Source organism: Mustela nigripes, chromosome 14, assembly GCF_022355385.1.
Source record: "Mustela nigripes isolate SB6536 chromosome 14, MUSNIG.SB6536, whole genome shotgun sequence".
Classification (NCBI taxonomy): Eukaryota; Metazoa; Chordata; class Mammalia; order Carnivora; family Mustelidae; genus Mustela; species Mustela nigripes.
In genome coordinates this window covers 81,862,042-81,886,787 of record NC_081570.1, presented here as the reverse complement: position 1 = coordinate 81,886,787, position 24,746 = coordinate 81,862,042, and the positions used below count along the sequence as shown (strand labels likewise).

The following is a 24,746-nucleotide window of genomic DNA, read 5'->3' as shown; positions in this document are numbered from 1 at the left end:
AGAATCATCATTACTGATTTGAGCCCCAAATCAGTGAATCAGGGTTTTCAGTTTCATTCTTACTTCTCTGAGTAGTAGAGTGAAGTTTAAGTCATCAGACTTAGGACTCATGAGTAAGTCAGACTGAGTGATTAATGCCAGTTTAAAAGGAGAATGGACCTTCCCCCCAAACAGTTCTATTTACCCAGTTAGTCACCTGGTCTGTTGCTCCCATAGTCTGGGCTCCAGAGGATGCTCGGCCATTGTGTTTAATGGCAGAAAGTGATGGCAGTTCCCATGAGCTATGCCTTCTATATGACAAATACTTCCATTTGTCTCTCAACTTTTAAGACTCTGTAATCTCATAAAATGGACATTTCTCTTAGGATACCAACATATCTCCTGAGACCTCTCATATTGGCTCTGATGCTTCATCAATATTTAAGAATAGTTTCTTTAAACAACTTTTTCAGTTTTTTAGAAATCCTTTAGGGGAACAAGCATGTGGTACCTTCCACTATGTCATATTCCTGCATGTATCAGTTATCTCTCTTAAGTTCTTCCAGGACTTCACATTACTTTCATGATTCTTCTCCTGGAGTCAGTGATCAAATGGGAGTAGACCACCAATGTAGAAGTTTCAGGTGACCAGGAAGCCTTGGTCTAAGGGGGTTTATGGAAATGGAGTTGAGATAAAGATCCATTCCTTTTGATAAAGATTCATTTTTTTTTTTTTTAATCCATTCACCTACTGAAGGACATCTTGGTTGCTTTCAGTTTGGGCAATTACAAATAAAGCTACTATAAACATTTCTATACAGTTTGTGTGTGGACATACATCTTGAACTCCTTTGGATAAATATTAAGGAACATGATTATAGATGATATGGTAAGAGTATGTTTTGTTTTATGAGTAACAACCAAACTATCTTCCAAAGTGGTTGTGCCATTTTGTATTCCCACAAGTAATATATGGGAATTTCGACTGTCTCACATCTTTGTCAGCATTTGTTATTGTCAATATTCTGGTTTTAACCATTCTAAAAGGTGTCTGGTGGTATCTCTTTGTTATTCTATCTGGCATTCCTCTGATCATATATGATGGGGAGTATTTTTTTCATGTGCCTATTTGCCATTTGTATATCTTTGTATATCTTCTTTGGTGAGGTGCCTGGTAAGGTTCTGACTCATTTTTTAATAGGGTTGTTTTCAAATTAGTGATGAGCTTATCTTTTCATCCAGTTAGCAGTGTCTTTCAGTAATAGAAGTTCTAAATTTGGATTAAGTCTAATTTATCAGTTTTCAATTTTTGTTTTTATGGAATGTTCTTATGGTGTTATATCTAAGAAATCTTTTAGTAACCCAAGGTCACAAGGATTTTCTCTTATGTGTTCTTTTAAAAAGTTTTACAGTTTTAGGTCTTATGCTTACAGCTAGGGGATCCATTTTGAATTAATTTTTGTATAAAGTTTGGATTGGTCTTCATTTTTTATATGTGAATAATCAGCACCATTTGTTGAAAAGACTGACCTTTCTCTGATGAATTTCCTTTGCACTTTTGTCAAAAATAAGCTGTTCATTTATGTGTGGGTTTATTTCTGGGCTCTCAATTGTGTTCTTTTTATCTGTTTATTTCTTGGGACACTAATAAGCACACTATCTTGATTACTGCAACTTTATAATAAGTCATAAAATTGATAGTTTTAATCCTCAAATGTTGTTCTTCTTTTTCAAAGTTGTTTAAGTTATTACAACTCATTTCTGTTTCAGTATGAGTTCTAGAATCAGTTTGTCAAATTCTACAAAAATCCTCTTATGATTCAAAGGGACATTTTGAATATAGAGATCAAGTTTAGAATTCATATCATGACAATACTGAGTCTTCTGACCCATGGATGTTTAAGTCTTTAATTTCTTTTGACAGTTTATAGTTTCCACTGTAAAAATCTTACAATTATTTATTGTATTTATCCCTTAGTATTTCTATAATATTACAAGTAATATTTTAATCTTTAATTTCTGATAGTCCATTGCTAATATTTAGAAATACAGTTGATATTTTATTTTGATTTTGTATCCTCCCAAATTGCCATTCATTTATTAGTTCTAGTAGCTTATATATAGATTTCATTATATTTTCCAACTATATGATCATATTGTTTGGTAACAAAGTTTTCACCCTCCTTTGTTTCTTTTTCTTGCCTCATTCCACTAACTAAAACTTCCAACACAGTTCTGAATAGAAATCCCAAGAAGATTCAGTCATTAGAAAGGATGAATACCCACCATTTGCATTGACACGGATGGAACTAGAGGGGATTATGCTAAGTGAGATAAATCAGTCAGAAAAAGACAATTATCATATGGTTTCAGTCATATGTGGAACATAAGGAATAGAGTGGAGGACCACAGGGGAAGGGAGGGAAAACTGAATGGGAGGAAATCAGACAGGGAGATAAACCATGAGAGACTCTGGACTCCAGGAAACAAACTGAGGGTCACAGAAGGGAGGAGGGTGAGGAAATGGGGTAACTGGGTGATGGGTACTAAGGAGGGCATGTGTGGTGATGAGCACTGGGTGTTATGTGCAACTAGAATCATTGAAATAAATATATAGAGAGAGTCCTAAGAGTGGATAACCTTACCTTGTTCCTGATTTTAGGGAAAAAACATTCCCTCTTTCACCATTAAAAATGAAATTAACTGGGGTGCCTCTGTGGCACAGTCAGCTAAGCATCTAACTCTTGGTTTCAGCTCAGGTCAATAACTGTAGGTTTTTGCCTTTTATAAGTTAAGGATGTGTACTTTTCTCCTTCGTTTTCTGAGAGTATTTATCAGCTGGGTTTTGCAAATGCTTTTTCTGCATCTATTGAATTATCACACGGTTTTCCTTTTTAAATTGATTAATATGGAAAATTACATTGACCAATAGATGGTAGATAAACTTTGCTTGCATGGCATAAACTCTATAATTCCTTTTTATGTATATGTTAGGATTTGGTTTATAAAAATTTTGTTTATGTGAAATACTGGTTTGTAATTGTTTTTCATAAAGTCTATGTCTGGATTTGTGATCTGGATAATGCTGTCCTCATAGAATGCAGTCGGCAGTTTTTCCTTCTCTTCAGTTTTTCAATCTGACAGTCTCTGCCTTTTAAGACCATTTAACTTTTTAAATTAAGACCATTTAAACTTAATGTGATTATGTATATGGTTGGTTTAAACCTATCATCTTGTTGTTTGATTTCTATTTATTCTATTCTTTCTTTATTCATTCATTTTCAGCTTCCTTTTGCATTAATTGAATGTTTTCATTTCATTTTATCTCCTTTGTTAGATTATTTACTATAACCCTTTTAAATTTATCACAGTGTACCTTCAAAGAGATTATACCACTTTATATATAATAAGTTTATAATAATATACTTCCGTTTTCCCTATGCTGTTGTTGTGGTACATTCTATTAACATTTTAGAAAGTATAGGGATGCCTGGGTGGCTCAGTTGGTTGGACGACTCCCTTCGGCTCAGGTCAGGATCCCCGAGTCTCGGGATCGAGTCCCGCTTCGGGCTCCCAGCCGCATGGGGAGTCTGCTTCTCTCTCTGACCTTCTTCTTGCTCATGCTCTCTCTCACTGTCTCTCTCTCAAATAAATAAATAAAATCTTTAAAAAAAAAGTATAACTTATTATAAACGCTTAATACAATGTTATTATTTTTGTTTATGTAGTCAGTTCTATCATTTAAACAGATTTAAATATTAGGAAAAGATCTTTTGACAATTATATGGTCAGTTAATCTTCGACTTAGCAGAAAACAATATCCAATGGGAAAAAGACAATGTCTTCAACAAATGGTGTTGGGAGCAAAACTGGTAAACTACATGCAAAAGAATCTTACACCATACACAAATAAATTCAAAATGGATTAAAGAACTAAATGTGAGACCTGAAACCATAAAAATCCTAGAGGAGAGCACAGGCAGTAATTGCTCTGACATCAGCCATAGCAGCATTTTTCTAGAAATGTCTCCTGAGACAAGGGGAATAAAAGCAAAAGTTAACTGATAGGATTATATCAAAAATAAAAAGCTTCTGTACAGTGAAGGAAATAATCAACAAAACTAAAAAGCAACCTACTGAGTAGGAAAAGATATTTGCAAATGACATATCTAGTAAAGGGTTAATATCCAAAATATACAAAGAACTTATACAACTCAACTCCAAAAAACAAAAACAAAAACAAAAACCAACCCCATTAAAAAATGGGCAAAAGATGTGAACAGACATTTCTTCAAAGAAGATATCCAGGTGGCCTGCAGACACATGAAAATATGTTCAGCATTACTCATCATCAAGAAAATGCATATCAGAAGTACAATAAGATATCATGTCACACCTGTAAGATTGGCTAAAATAAAAAATACAAGAAACAATAGGTGTTGGCAAGGATGTGCACTGTTGGTAGGAATGTAAACTGGTGCAGCTACTATGGAAAACAGTATGGAGGGTCCTCAAAAAGTTAAAAATAGTACTACCCTATCATCTAGTAATTGCACTACTGCATATTTACTCATAAAATAAAAAACACAAATTCAAAGGGATACATGCAATATTATGCTTATAACAGCATTATTTACAATAGCCAAATTATGAAAGCAGCCTGAATGTACATGGATAGATGAATGGAGAAAGAAGATGTATATATTTTCATATACAATGGAATATTATTCAACAATAAAAAAGAATGAAATTTTGCTATTTGCAACAACATTGATGAAGAGTAGAATTCTAAGTAAAATAAGTCCATCAAAGTCAAATACCATATGATTTCACTCATATGTGAAATTTAAGAAACCTAGCAAATGTGGAGAGAGAGAGAAGGAGAAACAGATACTTAACTACAGAGAACAAATTTATGGTTACCAGAAGGGAGGAGGGCAGGGGGATGGATTAAATAGGTGATGGGAATTAAGGAGTGCATTTGTCATGATGAGCACTGAGTGATGTATGGAATTATTGAATCACTGTATTGTATACCTGAAATAATATACCACTGCATGTTAGTGATACTGGAATTAAAGTAAGATAAAAAATAAAAATGAAATTAAAAAAGAAAAAAAAACTTTCATATTTACCTATGTCATCACTATTTCTGGTTTTCCTCATTCTTTTATGTAAATAGGTATTTTAAATTGATGTTATTTTCTTTCTGCCTAGAGTACTTTCTTCAACGTATCTTCAACTAGTGGTGTGAATCCACTAGTAATAATTTCTTTCAGCTTTTGTATGCCTTAAAACAAATTATTTATTTCATGTTTGGTCTTTTTTCACATTCGTTTTGGAAGATATTTTTTCTAGGTATAGAGTTCTTGAGTAAACAGGTTTTTTTTTTTTTTTTCTTTGTAACTACTTTAATGATGTTTCTCTACTCTTCTCTTACCTTTTCTTTTTTAAGATTTTTTTTTCAATTTATTTGTCAGAGAGAAAGAGAGAGAGAGAGATGGAGCATGTGCACATCAGAGGCAGAGGGAAAGCCAGGCTCCCTGCTGAGTTAGGAGCCTGATACAGGACTTGATCCCAGGACCCCAGGATCCCAGGATCATGATATGAGCTGAAGGCAGATGCTTAACCAACTAAGCCACCCAGGCATTCCATTTGCCTTGTTTTTTTTTTATGAGAATTCTACCTTTATTCTTATCTTTGGTCCTCTGTATTTAATGCTTTTTTTTTTTCTCTAGTCACTTTCTAGGTGTTTTTCTTTATTTATTTTTTACAATTTGTGAAGTGCCTTGATATTGTTTTCTTCGTGTGTCTTAACGCTTAGGATGGATGCATTGAACTTCTTGAATTTACGAGTTTACATATATATATATATATATATAAGTAAATTTATATATAATATTTGTAGTTTGTATGTAATATATGTTTTTAAGTCAATTTGGAATACTTTCAGCCATTATTCCTTCAAATACTTTTACTGTGTTCTGGAAACTCTAATAACATTCATATTAGGCTGTTGGAAGTTGTGACATAGATCTCTGATGCTCTTTTATATATTATTCTCTTAGTTTCATTTCAGATAATTTCTCTTGCTATGTCTTTAGGTTCACTAATATTTTCTTCTGTGATATTTAATCTGCTATTAATCCCATCCAGAATATTGTATATATTAGGTCTTACAGTTTTCATCTTTAGGTGTTCAATTTGTGTCATTTTAACATTTTTAATATGGTTATCATTACTGTTTTAATGTCATTGTTGGCTAATTCTGATATCTATGTTAGTTCTGAATTGGTTTCAATAAGATTGATTTTCCTCCTCATTATGAATTATATTTTCCTGCCTCTGCATGCCTGATATGACTAGTCCTTTGTTCAGTCCTAGATATTTTTATATTCCAACAGCTATTCATGAGCTTTATTCTGAAACAGTTTGGTTACTAAGAAGTAGTTTTATCAAATTTGGTCTTTCTTTCAAGATTTTTAAAAGATTTGTATCTTAAATATAGGAACATAGCAGCATTTAGTCTAGGGCTAATTATTCCACACTGCTGAGGCAAGACACTTTTGAACATTCTACCCAATGTGCCATGAATTGTTAGGTTTCCTGGTCTGGGTGATGGAAGAGGCACTGTTCCTATTCACTGAGCATAGTTCCTTATATTCCTTTGAGATGATTCTATCCAGCCTTGGGGAGTTTCTCCACACATCAGTAGCACTGATCAATAGCTGAGGAGATTGCTCTAAGTCTTTAAGACTTTCTGTATGTGTAAGCTGTCTCTTCTCCAGAATTCTGTCTGGCAAAACTAGCTACTTTGTTCTCCCCAAATTTCCACCTCTGGCTACTCTACTCAAAGAAATTGTAGGCTTTACTTGAGAGTCCTCTTTGTGAACTATAGTCCCAGGACCCTTCTGGGGGTAAGCTGGGGAAATCACAGTGTACTCCTTGCTTGTTTTACATTTCTCAAAATTTATTGTCTTTCACTGCCTAATATCATGAAAACTGTCGTATTATATATTTTGTTTTATTTTCATTATTTAAGGTAAGAGTAGACTACATCTGTTCCCTACCCTATATCCTTTGATAGCAAAACAGTTATCCCTTCTAAAGCATGCAAATTGATAACCTTATACCACTTTCTATCAGTTTATCAGCAGTGGCAAGTCAAGCCTATGGCTTGTACACTTTGGGTACACTGCAGATTTGGAGCTCCCTACGAGTTTTTCTGTTACTGGTTGAGTTTCTCTATCTCACAAAAGAAAGTCTAGCCCTTAACTTGCATGAGGCCAAGAACTCTTATTTTAATACATATCAAGTGTTCACAATGGGAACTTAATGAAGGTTAAAAGTTATGTTGGATTACAGTATGTTTTCCAATTTTCTGATAGGGAAATTACATCCATTAATTTCCTTTAACAAATTCTATCAGGCAATCAGGCTACAAAATTTAAAGAAAAAAGCCAAACGGAATGAAAAATTAGGTCATGCCACAGTGGCTGTAAATTGTGGGAGAAAAATATCCTGATTGCTCAGCTCAAGTTTGAGCTTTAAATCTTTTACCAGCTTCTTAGCTTGCCTGTGATGTGCTGAGTCCTGGCAGGTGGTTCACCACAGGGACTAATCTGGGAACATTCAATTGCACAGAGAGCTACTAATCCCTGTAGGTTAATGGTGCAGACTGAACTGATTGTCTGGCATTATCCACAGTCCTAGTGAACAGTTTTTGGGACCCAGGACCATCTAAACAGGATGGAGATAGGGTTGAAAGTATTGTCACCAGTCTCCAGCTCCAGAGGCTTTGTAAAAAGAACTAAAGGACCTTGCTAATAGTAGACTGGACTACTGTACTTGTCTTTGAAACCTGGAAAGCAACCTTACTTGCCAAGCATCTTTCTAATCTTCTAATAATATTAAGTAAAAAGTAGGATACATATGTCTGGAATTTTGAAATAAGGAATCTATTAGAGTAATAATACTGTAAAAATTTCTCCCAAAGTACTTCTAAAGAGAATGAACGTGCCTTAAACCCCTCTAAGTAGCTTCTCTGCTCCGCCTGCCATTTGGGGAAATAGCTTATGCAACCGAACATGGAAGAAATTTATTTGATGCCTCATATTTTTTTCATGAAATTTCAGGAGCATTTTGCATTCTGCACTATAATTTTTTCTATATGTGCTTTAATATAAAAACTATGTTTTGTGTTACTTACTATTAAATTACTTTGCCCTCCCTACCTCTAAATCATCAGATAAAATTGTTACTCTAGGAAGATGTACTGCATTTATCTCATGGTATTGTGCACCCAGAACATGACCATATACCCTGAGGTGTGTACATAATCCAATCTGAGAAGACCTCTATGAGAATAAAGTACATCAGCCCAGGTAATAGTCTTCTTTATGCTCTATAACAGCAGTCTCATGCCTAATCATTAATGAAGATGCACAAACAATATTTTTCAACTTTCTTACTGATTAAATTTTGCTTCTTGATTTTTAAACTCTAAAGTTCTATTCACAGATCTCAGTCTTTTTCTTATAAAGAAGCAAATAAGACACAAGCAATATGATCTTTATTTGTATTTAACTTTGGCATATATGCATGTGTGTACATCTGTGTTTTTTCAAAGAAATATATATATATTATCTTGAAGAAATTATATCTACAGATATACTATGGAGAAATACACTTTATTTTGATTTTTTGTTAGGTAACTTTCCCATTAAATGATTTCTTGGCTTAGAAACTATCTGTGAACATAAAAGTGATTAGGATATTTGTTGGAAGTCATTAAGAGTGCTTTAGTTAAATACCTGTTTCATTCTCTGAATAAAACAAAGAAGTTAGAATACTTGTACCTCTGTAACTACTTCACTTGTTGTTAAGTTTTTTCTCCTTTATTGAGGTCAGATAGGTTTCTTTCTTGCTGTTGAAACTCCTTTGTCTCAACACATTGCTCTATTATTTTTTCCTCCCCTGAATAAGGTAGGAATGATTTTGCTTTTGTCATCATTCATATTATCCATCCTGTAGTTATGTACCTATGTGCAGTACTCCAACTTTTTACTTCTTTGATACCTACAAACTCTTCCAAAGTAAGCTTAGCCTCCACCTTGTGTGGAACCTTTTGTGCCATCCATGTCAATGAATATTTCCTTTATCTGGATCTAAGAATTTTTTTCATAATTTTGAAATTTTTACATTTATCAACTTATACATTGTATTTTAAATTATCTTTTTGTGTATGTATCTTCTCTCTCCAACTAGGCTACTGAGTCCCTTGAGGGAAGGTACTCATGTCTTGTAGGGATCTCTTCTCTATAATGCCCATAATGGGTATTGATAAAAATTGATTAAATAACAAATTTCGTATATTTACTATACATTTTATCTTGACAGAGGCTGTGATGCCTGAGATTCATCACCTGCTTTTATATGTTCATACCAAAATGGGAGCTATCACCTAGACAACATGCTATTAGTTGCTATGTATTACTATATTATATTATTATGCTGTAAATTGTTATATATTAGCATATTACATGTTACTAATATGTAATAATTTTTTTTAAATTAAAGTAATTTTTATATGATTTAGGAAGCACTTTTTTCACATTTATTGAGCTATAATTGACAAATAAAATTATAACATATTTAAAGTATGCAGTGTGATGATTTGGTGTACATATACATTGTCGAAGGATTTCTCCTGCCCTCAGGCTAATGAACATATCCATCTCTTCACATCTCTACTTCCTCCCCTACCCTTTTTTGGTGAGAACTTTAAGTTATAGTCTCTGAGCAAATTCAAGTATACAATACAGTGTTATCAACTAGTTGCCATGTTATACATTAGATCCTAAGACCATACAGTTATTTTATGACTGAAAGTTTATACTTTTTTAACAACCTCTTCCTATTTCCCCAACCCTCCATACTATGGCAACCACTTTTCTACTATCTGTTTCTATGAGTTTGAATTTCTTTTGATTCTACATATAAAAGTGAAATATTTGTCTGGCTTATTTCATTTAGTATAATGCCCTCCAGGTTCATCCATGTTGTAGCAAATAACAGGATATTCTTCTTTTTTAGGATAGTATCTCATTGTATCCATGTATCTATATCTATGTATACCATATTTTCTTTATCCATCCCCATCCCCCTATTGATGGACACTTAGGGTGTTTCCATATTTTGGCTATTATGATTAATGATGAATTAACATGGGAGTACAGATATCTCATTTCTTTAAGATAATGGCTTTGTTTCCTTTGGGTGCCTGTATGGAAGTGGGATTGCTGGATCATTTGAGAGTTAATTTTTTAATTTCTTGCGGAACCTCCATACTGTTTTCCATAGCAGTTGCATCAGCTTAAATTCCACCAGCAGTGCACAAGAGTTCCCTTTTCTCCATATCCTCACCAGTATTTATCTCTTGTCTTTTTGATAATTGCTATCCTAATAGGTGTGAGATGATATCTCATTGTGGTTTTGATTTGCATTTCGCTGATGATAGTGATGTTGAGCATCTTTTCACGTACTTGTTGCACATTTGTATGTCTTCTGTGGAAAAATGTCTTTTTAGGTCCTTTGCCCATTAGGATATTTGTTTTTATGCTCTTGAGTTATAAGTTCCTTATATATTTTGGATGTTAACAGCTTAATGGATATGTGGTTTGCAAATATCTCCCATTCCATAGGTTGCCTTTTCATCTTGTTGATTGTTTCCTTTGCTGAAGTTTAATTTGATGTAGCCCCACTTGTTTATTTTTGCTTTTGTTTAGGAAGCTGTGTTTTAAATATATACAAGGTGATTTTTTTTTCCCCCTGGCCTTCAGAAAGCATGAATATATATGAAACTATAACTAACTGGGGTATTTTATTGTTGAATTAAAGTAATCTCTCTAAGGCCAAAAGTAGATTTAACTTTAGTAATTCTTCGGTGGTTGTTTTAGGGAAAAGTCATTTAAGAGAAGTTATTCAATTCTGTGTTGCATTTTTTTACATTGACTTAATATAAGAAATTTAGTCAGACAAGGGTTCTAACTTGAGGAAAATTTGCAAGCGTCCAATTCTCCTAGATGTCTGGCTGCTCAGTTATTCAGCATGTATGGATTTCTTCAGGAGACTTTTGGGATGATTTTCATAGGTCTTTATACTTTCTTAATACAAAACTCTAAAAAAAAAAAAACAAGACTCTAAACATGCCATAAATTTAGGTTGCTGCATCTCAGCACACAGAGAGAATACCAGCATGAGCACTTAGAAACATTAAAAAATATGTCTCTTTCCCTCTCTCTTTGTTATATATACTTTCTTTAGCACTGTCACTTAGAAATCAAGTCTTTAAAAGGAAGCCATCCAGACAGTGTGGGAAAAAATGAAAAAAGAAAGAAAGAAAGAAAGAAAGAAAGAAAGAAAGCTAAAGAAAATACAAGGCCAAAGTATGATGAGAAAAAAGAAGCTGGTCATCTGAGAAAATTAGAGAGTAGTAGGAAAGCAAGAGGCAGAAACATCAAGATTTCTGTGGGGGTGGAGAGTCAAGGTCTGAATACTGAAATTATTTTGGAGAAAATGGATAGAAGACTGTGCCCAATACATATATAAATTAATTTTCTCTTGAAGAGGAAAATTTACTGCCATTTTTGGGAGGAGATCACTCAGCACTTTTCAGACTTGAAGAAATTTCCAAGCTAATGCAGTTATAAAAACCATAAGACAAGAGTGAGAGTCTATGTTGGGATTTGTTTTTGTTTCAGCTGTTTTTATGAGATATGGGATGAGAGCGGCTCTTCTGTTTGGACACTATGGACACTAATAGTATGTTTTACCTTAACTTTTATGGTAGTAATTACCAAATTGATGAAATTAAGGGATTAACAAAAATTGAGGCATACGATGACTATTTGGGAGAACTGTTTCAAGCTTGCAAAAGTGATAGCATCATCTCTTTTTCTCTTGATGGTTCATTTATTTGTGAAGTTCATGAAGGATAAACTATTCACAGAAAATTCTACCCCTGTTGGGTTGTTCTGGCTTTGCAGACAAACAGTGAAAAATTAAAACAAAAACACAACAAAAACTAATAACAAGATTTTAAATTTCATTGACCTTCCTTTTTAGGTTTCATCTAGAAACTTTTCTTTCATTTTTCAGTTGTTTACTAAAGGTCTGGAAGTTCACTGGTGTTTTGACTTACACTGATATTTAGAGTTTTTAATACCTTTGTCAATACTGAAGTTTTCTCATATTTCTTATTTACAGAATAAAAGGAATGTATGGTATGACTTGAACTTGTCTTTATTTTATTCTCTTACCCATATATTACTCAAGAAACTTTGGTTGTGAATAACAGAAAGTAGCCTAAGTTTTTGTAAGTGAAAAAAGGGAATTTATTATAAAAGGATAGAGGTGACTCATATAACCCGAGAACAAAAATTCAGGTGTATCTTGATAGAGAAAAGAGCCAGGAATAGGAAAAACATGCAAAAATCTCTGTTTATTTCCTGTTATTTTCTCTGCATGTTTTTTTTTTAACTTCTCTCCATTTTAAAGCTGGGTTTCTGTTTGTATATCATGTTCATAACAACAGATTTACAATAGAAAAAAGGTAGAGAAACCAAGTGTCCATCAATGGGTGAGAGAATAAAGAAAATGTGGTACATATAATATATAGTGGCATATTATTCAGTCTTAAAAGGAAGGAAATTCAGACATGTAATACAACTAGGATCAACTTTGAGAACATTATGCTGAGTGAAATAAGTCAAAAAGAGAAAGACTTTATGATTTCACCTATATGAGGTACCTGGAGTAGTCAAATTCATAAGGACAGAAAGTAAACTGTTTTTGCAAGGGCTGAGAGGAGAAGGAAAATGGTGAATTGTTATTTAATGGGTACAGAGTTTTAGTTTTGCAACATGAAGAATTCTGAAGATTAGTCACACACCATTGTGAAGTGTGTACATTTCAATATATATTAAATGTATATACATGTACATTTTTAGATGTACATTTCAACACAACTGAAATGTACATCTAAAAATGGTTAAGGTGATAAATTTTATATTATGTGTATTTTACTACAATTCTTAAAAAGATAATGATCACAGGTAATTTAATTTGTCTGGTAATAGTGCACATGGATTTACTAAGCAGGGAAATGATGCTAAGTAGTAGACACATACAATTGAATGAAAGCCAGCTTCTTGTGGGTAGCAATAAATGTAAAATTGTCCAACATTGATTTTTGGTGAAGGAATATTGCTTAATAAAGAATGAAATACCTTCCTGAGGTTAAAAACAAAAACAAAAAAACCCTGCTTTCTCTGATTTGCTTGTTGACATAATGCCAAATGTGCTCCCATCCTTAGCATCTGACTTTATGTATTTTAATCCCTTAAAAAGATTCTAATAATCTTCCAAATTCTAAAATGTAAGCCAGTTTTTTTAAGTGCTCACTTCTGGTCCAATAAGGTATGATCAAGAAGGGCAGTTCATCTAATACAAAAGTGGCTGCTGGTTGGCTTACCCTTGTGTCTCTGGAGGAAGAGGTAAGAATATCAGGCCCACTGGAAGCTGACAGAAAGATCTTGGAGATCAGTGTGCTGTGGACTAGGTTTGTTTATATGAGCCAGAGGGAATTGAGGGAACTCCTGAGAGAGTAATCTTATTATAGACAAGGTGACGACTAGAAATAATCCAAAGGAGAAGTCTTGGTGAGCATTTGGTCCATTTTAATTTCCCCCAAAAGAAAAGGAGTCAATACACAAAACTAGGGATAAAAGCAGAGAGCTAAGAACATGAATTAGTTCTAATTAGATGTAAATTAAGGAGCAGGCCAGGTACTAGAATCCCAAGATCGGACATGTATAGGGAGGTCAGAACTCAAAACTTGAACCAGAAGGCAGGAAGTTGAGGAATTAGAAACTATGCTAACAAATTCGGACCAAAATGGGCCTTGTTGGAAGCAGCACTATGAACTAGCCCTAGCCGCGTTTGAAGGTTCTTGGTTTTGATCACTAATTCTATTGTTATCAGCCATCTTGGTGAAAACAATTTGCCTAAAACCACACTGGTAAAAATCAATAAACATGATTCTTTTTTGTAATTGGTTATTCATATATTATTCATGTTAAAACATTGGAAAAGGTATCTAGAATTTGAATGCAATAAGACATTTTGCAGAATTTGGAAGATTTTTCTCCAAACTTTAAACTTTTATTTTTAATTCATGGTGCATTTTCATCCAGTCATATTTGCTTTTCCTAGTAAACCTTTAATGATTTTGTACCAAATTGTGCAAATCAAGCCAGTCTAAAATACATTTTAATTACCATTTGTTCTTTTATTCTATACACCAGGGAATCTGCAGAATTAAAGACATGATGTAGTAAAGGTTGGGTGTAGAAAATAAAGTTATTGAATGTCATTGAGGTTTCTATTCACTGTACTCATCTAGAATATTCTGAGTTATTTTATTTCAATCTTAGTCTTTCTGCTATCAGAATAATGTAAGGATTAACTGGGTTAGAAAAGCTAGCATGTATTTCTCTTCTCCCCTTTCTGTAGTGAAGGTATCGATGGCTCAGAGTCATCTGCTATCAAGAATTTTATTCATATATCATTTTATACATTGTTAGGTTGATAAATTTAAACCTAACCTTAAAGTTGTCTGAGAAGCCACATTGAGACTGCATATTTTTCATTATAGCTTCAATTCTGACAGCAACATTGAGTAGTAAAAATACTTTTCTGTAAAATTTGCTTAAATACAGAAGATGTATGACCAAAATGGAATACAAAATAAGGTTAAGTAAGTGAAGTTAACATCACTGGCTAAAAAATGAAACTAAACGTTTTAAAAAAAGCAAAATTACATAGAAAAAGTAAGATTTTTAATCAAAAATATGGGTGAAAGTTGTAAAAATCATACCAAAGTTCAAAAGTTATAAAATAATGTTAACTGGTAGTTGGAAACATTGATTTTTGAACAATTACATTTCAGACAAATAAGCAGAACAGGCATAATTGACTATGTGAATTAGGAGTGAGGAAGAAAAGGAACTTTTGTTCCCCCCAAAAAAATTCTGGAAAGAAAAATGACAAAAAGGCTTAATGACTCATGAAAACTCACAAGCTTCTTCAAGTGCATCAAAATTACTAAGATGAAAAATCCATATCAGATAATACTTTTTGACCAATTTATCCTTTCCAACAATTTGACTTTGAGAAAATTGTTTTAGGTCAATTTGTTTTTGACAATTCACTTTGAGCTCTTGGTTACTCTCAGCAGCCCAGTTCCCTCTGGCATTTTCTCTTGTTAAAAGCCGATGATGCAATAGGAAGACTCATCCTTTCCTGTTAGTTGTTGGAATAAAATTGGGAGAATATCCTTAGAAGAATTCATCAACACTTAACAGAGATACTTAAGGTTATCAGCCCGTCACTTTACAACTGAAACCCATGGAAGCCTGGGCATTTGTGGTATCCTGCCCTAAGTCACAGTAAAACAATGGCAAAAATGGAAGTGGAGATTAGACCTCTTGCCTCCTACAGTTTTAAACACTGGGAGAAAATTACTCTGCGTAATAATGGATACATACTTTGACTTGAATTTAAAAATCTGATTTAAAAACCCCCGTGATCATAGCGTTGTTGTCCTATGCTAAAAAGGTGGCATATGTGTTGTTCTGCCTGGTTCCTTTCAGGTATTAAGATAAAAATAAAAGCAGTGATCATTAGCCAAGTACTGTGCTAAATTCATTTAATCCTTACAGTAACACTGTCTAGCAGATGCTATTATCTCCACTGTGTTAGACTGAATGCAAAATACCCTCTAATTTGAATATTCCCTCTTCGTAAACACCCTTTATAATATGGCATTGCAGACTCTTCTGTCAAGTGATAGTCTTTATTTTTACCCTCTGAATTTTGTGTAGATCCTGTGATTTGTTTTGGTCAGTAGAGTGCACTGGGAGTGACGTTATGGCATTTCTTAGTGCAGGACTCAGTGGCCTTGTGCACTTCTCTTCTCTCTCTCTCAGAACCCTGCCAGCATCATGTGCACAAGCCTGAGCTAGCCCACATAAGGGTGGGAAACTACAAGCAGGAGATCTGTGCCAGCCAATGGCATCCTAGATTAACTTTCATCCAAAATACGTGAGGGAACCAAGCCAAGATCAGCAGATTATATGGTTTATGGTTGTGAAGCCACATAGCATATAGTTTAAGAACATGGACCCTGGAGTCAGATTCATAAATCGTCCAACTGAGATCTGAAGCAGCACTGAGTTTGAGACCATAAACAAATCCAACTGAACCATATAACTATGGGCAAAAATGAATGCTGTCTGTGTTAGACCAGTGAGTTTGTTATATTACATAGCCATGACTAACTTACACACTTGTTTTATAAATGAGGAACTGAGGTACTGAGTGTTCTAATAACTAGCCAGTGGTTCCAGAGCTAAAAACAACACACCTGGGATTTAAACCTAGGCAGTGGGATTCTGTTCTCCATGCTCTTAACCATTATGACATATGGTTTCAAAATTGTGAACTACACAACGCAGTGATGAAGAGCTACCAGCCTGCCATTATTCATACATGCTGTTAGCCCTGAACTATTTAGAGTAACAAACTGCATAAGGAGTTCCCATCTCTTCCCACTTGCATGTTTAGGTATGTGGTCTTTTTATTTATTGCCTCACTTCATCTCCATTACACTTAATGGAATAACTTTCTCAACCGTAGTTCAAATTCTGTCTACACCTAGGAAACAGGAAAAATTCTTTCCTCTACCCATTTTAGGTTCTCTGCTTGGGGTGCTATAGATTAGACTGATAAAAGATTGGCAAGAGAAAAATAAACAGAAGTTTATTAACATACGCAATGCTCATAAATGTGGGAGCACTGGATGATGAGTAAGAGGTGGTTGGAAATTGGGCTTTGTATTATCTTAAAAGAAAAATGTATTTTTAGACAAATGGCAAAACACAATGGAAAAGGACTTTGAATTTCTAGGATGGCAAATTATGAGAAGGCAGACACATATGGGGGAACTAATGGAAGATAAGGGCTAGTTAGTAAAGTTTGATATATAGATTTATTTGGTGCTTTCTCTGGGAGGATAAGAATCTAGAGTTGTCTCTCTGGTGTTTAATTTCTGTCCTTCCTAGTGGAGACGAGAGTGGGGGAAAGCTGTACAAAATTATGTGCTGCTTAGAGGGGCAATTATGGAGAGGACAGAGAGATTTGCTTACATGTACTATTTTTCAGTTCATAATAATTCTTATGCCAAAGTTGAATATTTTGCAATGGCATATTCTGCTACCCTTTATCATTTATGTTGTCACTGGCTGTCACAGTAAATATCTCACCTATTCCAACTCCTTCTCAACCCAAGGGAGACCCCTGTGAACACATAACAATCTGCTATTGATCAGTTCAGAACCACATTTTCTGACAACTCTATCTGCCAGGAAATCTGTTACCATATCAGGTGTAGTATAAAAGGACACTCACTCCATTTTTGGGCCATAACTTCCTAAGCCATGTTTTACTTTTTTCAGTATCTCCCTTTTTATCCTATTTACTAAACTCCTCTGCTTTTCTGCCAATTTTCTTGGCATTGCATCTTTAGATCACCACCAAAATCCACCTGAGGTCTTGAATCAGACTATTATTATTGCAAGTGACTGAAATCTACCTGGTTGGCTTAAGCAGAATGGGGGAATTCATAATTATCAAAGGTGTCTAATGAAGTGGGTGTCTTATTGAGTCCAGAGTAGGGGCATAGCTGGGCCTTCCAAGTGCACTGAATCTGTTCCTTTCTAGTATGTATTTTCTCTCTGCAGATAGGCTTTGATTGAATAATTGGTACACATTACAGAACATGTAGAGCTGATAGTTTCCAGTTACATGGTAAAGGACTCAGTTTGCCTGAGTTTCCATTTCTTACTCAGTTTGGCTAAGAGGCTGATCATATCTGAAAAAATCAAGTAAGGTCAAAGAATAAGATAGGAAGATCACTGATTGTCCCAGCTATGTCCAGTAACCCATTTCTAGCCCAGGAACCTCAGCCAGAGAAGAGGGTCACCTAGGGAAAAATGGTTACCAGGGGCAAACTACTATTAACTCTGTAGATGTGATAATCCTTTGAGCTATTTTTGAAGACATGAAGGTTCAAGTGAGACAACTTGGTAGATATCTACCGGTCTTTTCCAACTGCCATTTTAGCCATTTCCTGACAGTGGCTGAGAAAGCTGAGTAATATGGAGAAAAACAGAACCAAGGAAGACAGTTTCAGGGTTCTGATGACTTGTATTTTAATTTCAGTGTATTTAATTGTATAACAAGTGACAAATTAGTTTACATCCTTGGGATTCAGTTTTATGTATAAAATGGGTTTTGTGAACTTCTTCGGATAAGGCATACCCAGGCTTATCTTCTCACCCTCTAGAATTCCTTTCTGTGTTCATTCCCAAGCCAGTGCACTTCTCTCACATCTTCTCACCCTCAAAGCCCTGAATATCGAGGGAGAGTCAATATTCTAATATGTGTGGCAAATTTTACAAATTGAAGTTTCTCTGTCCATGTTGGCAAAACTTGGTTTACAGTTTTGAATTTGCTTTTGTAGTCTGTTTTTACAGGGCATGTCCCCTTAGTCTTTTATAATTTCTCTTTTTATTCCTTTGTCTTTCTGCAGCCCAAATTTTATTTTTGTGTTGTTCCATGCTAAATCTACGTAATTACAGGGTTTACTATCCTAAATTGGAAAAAAGAAATACAAGCTTATGCCGATATAGCAGGTACAATTGTAGCTATTTTTCTGCATCTGATCTACATTTGCCAAACTGGCAGTTGCTTATCAGCTCTATGAATGTGCTTAGGTTGCTTAACCTCTCTCAGCCTCAATTTTCTTGTCTATAAAATGGAGATAACAATACCTACCACATAAGCATAATATGAAAAATAAAATAATTCTATAAATGTGTTGTTACAGTTTCTGTTGTAAGTGCTAAAAAAGTTTCGTTATTGTCATTGTTATTGTTATTATTGATAATTGTATCATGACTTAGCTCTTGGCATAATTTCATTCAGTGAACACTCATTGAGTTTAGTATGATTGTAAAATCCTGAGCTAAGTCCTGTAGGAGATATTAAGATCTCTTGTTTCCAGATTTAGAGGAGAGTCCAATCTGATGGGGATGAGATACATATACAACCTAACCATATTATAGGAAGAGGATAGTAAATGCTAGAAATGAGGTATAATCCAAAATGAGTGGGAGTGAGGATTTAACAAAAATGTGGAATCTGGTCAGTTTTTATTGAGAAGTACCATCTGAACTAAACTATGAAGAATAAGATGGAGTGAAGGAAACTATGAAGGAGGAAAAGCATTGCAGTTTGAGTAAACAGTAGAAGACATAAAAGTTGGCCTATGGGAAAAAACTGGATAATCATTTTCCATTCATATAATATTTCAGTCCAAATTTTTTATTTAGTTATTTAGTTATTTTGGCAATAATTCACATGCAAAGAGAAAAGGAAGGATTGCCCTGAACACTTCTGTGGTCATATACATTTTGATATTGCAAAACACTATGCTAACCTTTTGGATTCTGCTAACAGTTTTCTTAATATTTGCCACCTCACTACTAACACATTTCATATATTTTAGGGTTTTCTTACAGCAACACCTAACTTTTTTCCCCCAAAAGTCCTGTTTGACATGAGATCAGCCAACTTACACTGCAGTAACAAACAGCCTCAAAATTTAGCTTAGAGCAACAAAAACTTGATTTCTCAGCCATGTGTACCATGTCCAAAGCAGATCAGCAGAGACAGTTGCACTGCTCATTGTCATCACTCAGCAACAGACTGATTGAAGTTCCATCTAACTCATGTTTCTGCAGTGTCCATGGAAAAATGGGAATGGCTTTGATCGGTCCACCCAGAAATGTTACGTGTCACTCCTTTGACACTTTTTTGTCCAAAGCAAATCATAGGACCACATCTAATTTCAAAGAGTGTGGAAGTAAAACTTACCATGCTTCTAGGAAAGTAGAGGGAAACTTGGGTATTTGTAAACATGGCTAATGACTACTGTAATTAGATTACACTAAGTTAAATGAGACTGAAGAATTTCTCAGTCTTTAATATACTAATGTAAAATGTGTATCTCCCAAAGGGTGTTATAGTATGCAGGCTGTGCTCTTATTTGAATCTGGGACCCTTTTCCTTCAAAAATTTCATGACACTCTTGTTTTATGGAATCCAAATTAGGACATTTTTATATATACGGAAGACTATCTTTAATTGAAGTAGGGACTGAGATAGGATTAGTATTCATAGACCTGAGTAGCTGGTAAAGCAGTCAGAATGTTTTTTCAGTATATTAGATAAACTAGATAAGCCAGTTTTGCCATTTGTGATCACCTGCTAAATGCCAGATCTTGTTTTGTCTATTTTCATATATATATTTTTTCTCACTTAATTCTTATATGAGCAATACCAGGAAGATAAGGAACATTACTGATATTTTATAGTTGGGATTAAAGACATTGAGTAACCTGAAGATTTTACATATTTATTTATTTATTTATTTATTTATTTATTTATTTATTTAAAGCGATCCCTATATGCACTGTGCGGCTCAAACTTACAACCATTAAGACCAAGATTTGCATGCTCCACTGACTGGGCCAGCCAGGTGCTCCAAGACTGAGTAACTTATATAGAACTTTGCTAGTGATTGGCAGAGTTTGGATTTGAATTTGGGCTATGTGACCCCTGAAGTCATACCCTATCTCTTAGTATACAAGGTTAGAGTGTGATCAGAACCTCAGAAGGATGACTGATATGTTAAGGGCTCTCCAGAGAAACAGAACAAATAGGATACGTTTATTTGTGTGTGTCTATGTATTTATAATGGGCCTGGCAGCTCTGAAATTTGTCGGGCAGGCTCATAGGCTGGAAACCTAGGCAGGATTTCTGTTATTGAGGCAGAATTTCTTCTGAAAACTTCAGTTTTTTGCTAATGGGTCCTTCAACTAATTGGATGAGACTCCTCTATGTTATGGGGGCTCATTTACTTTACTTAAGGTCAACTGATCGCAAATGTTAATCTTATCTACAAAATACCTAGTATCTACAAAATATCTAGTAATATCTAGATTAGCATTTGACCAAACATCTGGACATTATGGCCTAGCTAAGTTAACACATAAAATTAGCCATGTCAACTGAAATAAATTGAAAGTTTCTGCTAAGAAAAAAAAATAGATGAAATAGATAATCTAAATTCTTAGCTTCGTATATCTAGGATTAGAAGTTCCATTCAGAAGACATTTTGTTTTGTTAAATGTTTTGTTTTTTCTATTCCTGCTCTTCATCATCCAAATTAATTCTGTCCTTGAGCCCAGCAAAGCTGTTAGGACATTCTGACCTCGCTTCTATACCCCACCTTCATCTACTTCTCAGGAATGATGAGAAGAACTCAAGAACTCAGTGTGAAATATGCCTCTTGTTTTGACTTAATTTCATTCTCCCTTCAACTCCCTTTCTGTTTGCCTAGCATTAACCCTTTCTATAAATCAGTTGAAAAACAGAACAAAACAAAAACAATTTAAAAAATAATCAGTAACCCTTTAAACATTGTCTGGCTCAGAAGTCCAGTATGTAAAACAGATGTTCAAATCAGCTATTCTGAAGTTTGGGTAGAGATCCTGGAACTTCACTTCGGCCCCCCAGTTTCACCGCCCCATTCATTACCTCTCCAAACTGCCATTCCATGTAGAGTGAACACCATGTCACTAAGGTCCCATGTCAGCAGTTCCCTGGGCTGATGTGGGGGCCCCAGCACCTGTTGGGTGCTGTCTTACCTGTCGGGGAGATCCCCCAGTATACCTTCACATTGGTCCCATGATGTCCCTGTGGATGGAGCTCCTATATAATAATATTTCTCCTTTTGCCCTGTGAATGTTTTCAGGTTATAACCAGTGACTGTTTCAAGGTTGTCATAAACTACCCAATATGATTCTGTTATGGAAGAATTTACAATAGCTGCCCTGAAAATACTGTGCTTTGGATCAATGACTTTTCAAGTAGCTTAGTTCTGCCACAACTCCATAACCATGTGTCAGATAAATACAACAAAAACTAGTAGTTATTGTTTGTTTACAATAGTCATAATTTTCCTATACTAATAACACATTTACTTCAAAAGTGCCTCACAAAAAGATAATGTCAAAAGGGCTTGCAGCCTGTAGCATAAAATCTGACAGTTTGGAAATTTTTGTATTAGAAAACAAAAGCCCCCTTCTCCCTTGAATGAGTAGAAAATTAGCACTTCTAAAGCAACAAAATTGAGTTAATTGCTATATCCTTAAAACATATTATTCATGTTTAAGTTCTAAGCTAGCCCCCTCCCACATTTAAGGTTCTACCAGTATTTGAGAAATCCTCATTTTGCATTAAATATACTTATTGTCACCAACTGCATTCTGAGAATAAATCAGTAAAACAGGATTCATGTCAAGTGGCCTATGACATGGCATGAATACTCTTTGTTCCTCTTCTGAAAGAGAGCCAGGCTCCTCTGAACTAGATGCAAACTGTAAGAGCAAAACTCTCATTCTTCACCTCCTCTATGTTAATACATGCTTTATGTAAACTGAAAGATCCCTGGTCAGGCACCTCACCTGTATTATGCACTCTCTTGAATGCAAATTATTGGCACTGCTTGTAATGCCAGTTAAAGCAAATAACAATGCTTTTTTAATAAAAAGGCACCTTGAAACCCTGTGACTTGTCAGAGCTTGATTCTGCCAACTGGTTCCTTGCCCAGTATCCTCTGAATACTCACTAATGACAGTCAGGGATGCCATGTAATCCTCTACCAGTTAGTGTGCAGTAGTCATTCTAAACTGATCTGGGCAAGCTGACATATCAGACCCTGTAGAATGGTCATCACCTAGGAAGTCCTGTGGTGGTGTTTGGGTCCAAGAGGTCTGGTGTTCCCAGAAGCACTAAATACAGCGAAAAGCCTATTTTAAAAGAGTAGCTGGTCTCAAAACCCATTGGAGTGAGCACTAAGCTAGGCAGGTGACTAGGGCTTGAAAGGAGATCTGCACTGTGGTGTGATTGGGAAATCAAGTCCTACCCCTTGGGACTTCTGTATTTTTTCACAGTCTTTCTCCCATACTATGCCCACTACTAAGTTTGATTCATCATAGTTTTCACTATCAGGTCAAGAAGTTAGTTTATAAAGTTGTTAATAAATATTGCTTCCTCACCTTATCCCACCTATAGGTACATTTCTAATGTATCTCTAGAATAAACTAGGCATAGTAAGGCCAAGGAGAAGGCCATAGGGGAGATCATAATGATGATGATGATGATGACAGCAAACATTTTTATTTTTTAAATTGTTTTACTAGAGAGAAAGCGCAAGCTGGGGGGGAGGGAGAGAATCTCCAGCAGACTCCATGATGAGCACAGAATCTCACATGGGACTCAGTCCCATGACCCTGACCTCATGACCTGAGCCAAAACCAAGGGTCAGATGCTTAACCGACTGAACCACAAGAGTGCTCCAAAAGCAAACATTTTTTAGAGGGTTTACATTAGTTGGGCGAACCCATGTATTAAGTGCTTTACATGTAGAATCTAGACATGACAGTTGTACAAGATGTTTCCTGAGCAAGAGTGGCCAGGTAAGGGGGTGAGTAGGCTGAAATCTAGTAGATTTTCTGCTGTGCTGTGCACCCTAGGGAGGGTATGTGTTCACCCTGAAGGGCACCTTTATCTAATTTCCATGATGTGCTGCTGGCTAGCAGCTCTGTTTATATGAATTCATCCATTTCATCCCCACAGCAGTGTTTTGGAGTACGTTTTCAAATATTTTCAAATCTGAGACAATTATTGCACAGAGTTTAATGAAATCCCCCCAAATACAAGTGAATGTGCCAGGATTTGAGAACACCAGTTGGAACAGAACCCGTGCCCCTGTGAGCAGTAAGTAGCAGCAGGATAAATGGCCGTGACTGCATCCAGGTGCTGCCCTGTTTTCCTCCTGCGATGGTGCTTAAGACATTTTCTCTAATATCTGCATCCTTGTTCATGCTCACCCTCTATCTAGGGTATAATGCACTTTACAGAAGTTTTATGATATGCTCTAAATATATTCTAAAATCTTTCTATTCCTAATCTTTAAATTACATTTTTCAAGGGATGCTATATCACATGAAATCAATTACATCCAGAAAGAAATGGTCATCAAATGTGGAGAAAGCGCAGGTTCTCTTTTTATTCAGCAGCCTCAACCTTACCTATTTATACACTATCCAGTATACAGATAGTTGTCTGGATGCACTGAAATGCTTTGTAAATCTTAGTGATAAGTGGTTTTTATTTAAATGTAAAAATGATACCTTTGTCCTCAGATAGTTGACATTAAAAGGTTTCTGTGGGGAAATCAGAACAGTAAGAAGGACATCAATGTGATTACGCCACCTTGTGGCTGCTGGTTAATTTTCAGCCTCTTTGGATCTCTTGGTGGAGAATTTCAAGGACTTTCTTGCTGTTGATTATCCCCAACTCTTTCCTGAGGCAAGGACTCCTATGTAAATTTAGCCCTGAGAATCATCTCTTTTTGTGTCTAGGGGAATTCTCCCTTCACAAGTTTAAGAGAGCACATTAAGTACATTGTAGCTGGTGGCCATTTTACCCCATTCTTCAGATATGTTTTTCCAACC

The 24,746-nt window shown here is 35.1% G+C and overlaps 1 pseudogene; it reads right to left on the bottom strand.

The window, feature by feature from the left end:
* The window catches only part of LOC132002098 (bifunctional 3'-phosphoadenosine 5'-phosphosulfate synthase 1-like), a 76,237-nt pseudogene extending 52,124 nt beyond the window's left edge, over positions 1–24,113 (bottom strand).
* Positions 24,114–24,746: the final 633 nt, after the last annotated feature.